Source organism: Papaver somniferum, chromosome 9 (genome assembly GCF_003573695.1).
Source record: "Papaver somniferum cultivar HN1 chromosome 9, ASM357369v1, whole genome shotgun sequence".
NCBI classification, from domain to species: Eukaryota; Viridiplantae; Streptophyta; class Magnoliopsida; order Ranunculales; family Papaveraceae; genus Papaver; species Papaver somniferum.
Genome location: NC_039366.1, coordinates 142244233 through 142248654, shown reverse-complemented (window position 1 = coordinate 142248654; position 4422 = coordinate 142244233).

Below are 4422 nucleotides of genomic sequence, written 5' to 3'. Positions count from 1 at the left end.
TGAATAGGTCACGTACTTGGAACAATTCCTTTGGTTCGTATTCCAAACAGTAAAGGAATAACAAATCTATTTGGTATCAACTTTATTCAACCAAGTGATGTGAGTCGGACAAAGGCTCTTCTGTTTATCTTAACATAAACTCCTTCGTCAGGTTCTTAGATTTATCTTATGTTCAATCACCGAAGTAATTGTCAAGATTTTGCAATCAATACTTTTAATCACAAAGAATTATATTGATGCCGATCTACACAACTAATCAATCCAATCTACCACAAGGATAAACCGATTAAAGCTAGATCCTCTTATACCGAAACAAGTATTGTGCACACCAAAGATTATGAACCCCAAATCAGAAATATTCCATATCTTCTTTTTCTTCAAATGTTCTTAGATCTTCAATAAACACCTGCACACAACAACTTGAATATCTTGTGATCAATCACGCACAGAACGGAGTCTGTTAACAATGGATTATCACAAGATCGTCTTTAAAACTAACAACAGTCTAAAGATCCCTGTCGAAACTTCGATCTTGTTTGAGTGAATCTTATATCAGAAGAGAAGATTCTCAAGCATTAACAAACTAGGTGCAATCAAAGTTCAACCACCGTTAGTCAATCAAATCAATCGAAAACACAAGATAAACCGCAATTATCAAATTTCCCACCAACGGTACTCGTAGAGCTTCTCAATCCCAAAGAAGACTTTAAACTGAGTTTCCGTAATATATTTCGCATAATTAGATTACTCTCTTCTCCGAATAGGCGGCTTCACCAGTAACAATACAACCGAGGAATTTTGCTGTCACGAAGGATTAGTTTTCTAGAAATGCAAACTTCAAGTATTTATAGACAAGGAAGTTTGGAAACCAAGGAATTTCCAAAACCAAAAATATTCTCAAAGATATTCAATATATTCCAAATTCGGTTTCCACAATTCCTGGAAATGCTCTGTCCAAAATAATGACCGAAAATCTCTTTGGAAAATCTCAACTAGTAAATGCACATTACTAATTCTAATTTTCCTAAAATAAAATTAACAACCTTAATTAAAAGATTCTTAACTTATTTATATTTCGATCCTGATATTTTCTTCCTGTAGCAATTAAGGAATAACTTTGAACAATAAAAGATAAACATTATTGTACGTGTTCAAAGTATGCCGACATCCTTACTTTGTAAGTCCTCTTTCATACTTACAACCTTGAAACCGATTTGCCACACTTCCAAAAAAGTTTAGAATTGGTTCATCTGACTTTCAAGAACAATGCGATTGATTAAGAAACAGTCAATCACAAATCATGGGTTTAATGGTTCTACCAAAACAAGTTTCGGTTCTACCTCCATGTGAGTACTGTGCATAGTCACACTAGCTTTCCAAAATTCGGTTGACTAGGTACTAGGATCGGTTCCCCACATATATATGGTATCTAACTTATATGTGTTGGACATGTCCATACGATCGGTTCCCCTTTGCCTAAAAACGTGTTGCACAGGTCCATAGGATCGGTTCCTCTTTCTGCTACAAGGATCGATTCCCCTTTGTGATGTGTTGCACCTCTTCATAGGATCGGTTCCCCTTTACCCAGATTCGATTCAACCAATCACAAACTCGATCATACCATCTCAGGTGATTACTTAAGATCGGTTTCACTAATAAAAGTCATACCAATACATAAGTCAGGCCTTTGTGAATAGTTTTACCAAGAACACAAACAAGTCGTGAGCGGTTATACTAAATCACACATATTGGAGGTTCACAAGATATGCAATGAATAACAATCCCAATAACGCCTGGCGATTTTCTTTTCGATTCATAAACAAGTTTATGAACTTAATTTCTTAAAACATATGTAAAACATTATTTCCTAGGATGAAATCCTCACCTCATACCCATACATAATCAAAATAGCATTTAAACGATTATGTCGATGTCTTATCTACAAAGTTTAATGGTTAAGCAATAAACTTCATATTGTATTCCTTAATACTATGTCTATCTATAGTGTTCAAGCTTCACAGTTCCGTTTTCAATATGCACGACTTGAAAGATACCTTAGGGAATGAAACAGTTCAAGTCAAATATCACTAACCTCAAGTGGAAGGATGAGGATGTCGTTGTAGCTTCTTATTTCCTCGCTTCTTCAAGTCTTCACAATACTTGTAATGTCTCATATCCTAATACTTTCGATGTAACCTATACGAAGTTGACTGTAGTACATAATGAAGTGAATCTTAAATGAGTTTTGATTCACTAAAATATGACAACCAAACTTGACATACCAACGCTTGGTGGGTTCAACCGAGCTATGCTCTAACAACTACACTTTCTATCCTAGTCCGAGACTTAGCTATCAGTAGACTAGAAATCAAGACTTATAGTTTTGGCAAATAAACTTGACAAACAAGCTTGAGATAGAAATGCTTGCGAGTTCGACCGAGCAGTGCTCTAAAAATAAGCAACAATGTCATACAGTCCGGAAGTCCGAAATTAATGCATTTAGTTAAAAATAAGTGTAACTCAAAAACTCAAAACAATGAAGAGTCATTTAGTCCTTTTATGTCTGACCCAACAGAAATAGTAAACCAACAGATGGCAATTTAACATAAATATTTTAGTGTTAATTTGATGAGCATCCAAAGAACAACAAAGTTTACAAAACCATGATGTAACTAAGCAACAGTAGCAAGGCCTTTAGTAAATCTCCATTTCCTTTATGTAAGGTCACTGAAATTAAGTAGTGGTGGGTCACATGATGGCACACTGTTGTCAGTTTAAGCATTTCATTTTCAAGATACTAAATGAGTTAAAGAGACAATGACAAGAGGAAAATAGGTAAGCCAAAAATCGACACACTTTTGAGATACTAATACACAACCAAAATTAGCTACTTCCCTAAAATTTGAAGCATCAAGAAAATCGTTAGAAAACAGTTAAACTTGAGATAATATAAGAGGAACAATATTGGGTTTAAAGCGGTTCCAATAGCTTACTGAAACAATAGTTCAATTAATATATAATCACAATTATTATGATCTGTAAACATGTATATCTCATAAAACAAAACTAGTGTCGTTCATGAAGCTAAAACCAAAGAGCAAATTTGGTAAGTCATTTTCACAGACAGGTGATAGGGTAGTATAAAAAGAATCCAATTGAAGCCTTGCATATTTTTTATTTATTTTTACTTTTTTTTAAAGAAGGCAAATCCATCTGCACTTTTAGTAAATACATTTTTATTTTATTTTTGAAACTAAAGAAATCAAATGAGAAAAAGATGAAGTAAATTGACTCGCATGTATACATATGGATGAGTTCTACTTAATTAAATCAATGAGAACAAAACCAACAATAGCAGTTGTCTTAACAATTACACGAAGATAAATCAGTGAAACAATGATGAAACGATCCACAGAAAATGAACAAGTAACAACAGATGATATCAAAACCAATCAATTGATACGAAAATCAGTTTGCAATAGAAGAAGAAAAAACCCCTACCTTTATAGAGGATGAATTCAGCCAAAAACGAAATGTGGGTTGAGCTCAAATTTGTTTTTGGAAATCAACGATCCTTCTTTTGCTCAAAATGATTTTAAAATGAAACTAGTAGTGGAAGCTGGATCGAGGGAAAGGAAAGATGGTAGAATGATAAAGGAAAACATGAAAATGGTTTTCTTTGAAATCACTTGGTTTATAGACAAAAATCTCCCTATCTTAGCTGCTCATGTCTGTTACATGGCATTCATGCGTCAATTCTAATAACACCTACTAATTAGGCATAAAACTTTCTCTTAGGGATAACCATTTTGTTAAGAAAACCTAAACTTGGTTTAGGGCACTCTCCATTGTTATAAGCATATGGTACTAGGATCCCATGCGCTTACTACACAGTTTTAGCCAAACGGGTTAGGCCCGGTTAAAACCCCAAGAGAAATTTTAGCGTCCTTACACCATTATCCACTAAAAACAAGAATTTGGTCCCCAAATTCAAAAATTAAACGGAAGTGTTATGAAAGTTACCTTCAAGTTGCACCCGGTACTTTGATCTCACGCCAGACTCGTCCCCAAGTAGCTTCTTCAAAAGAATGATGCGATCCATTTTACTCTCACCATTTCTAGCATTTGCAAATAGGCCACAAATACCGACTCCTTTCAGCTGAATGCGTCATCCACTATGCTTGTCTTCCCTCGGTGGTAGTTCAGTTTGAACTTGTAGTCCTCTAATAAGTTGAAACATCTTCGTTTTCTCATATTCAAATCTAATGTATTTCAGGCTCTTGTGGTTCGAGTATCCCTTGAAGTAGAACATTACTGCTGCAATTATAAGTCCTGAGTCTCTCATGGGTATTCAACTGTCGTGTTGCGTATGCTACTACCCTTTAACTAATCGAAAGGATCTTCTTGGCAACGAGTACCCGT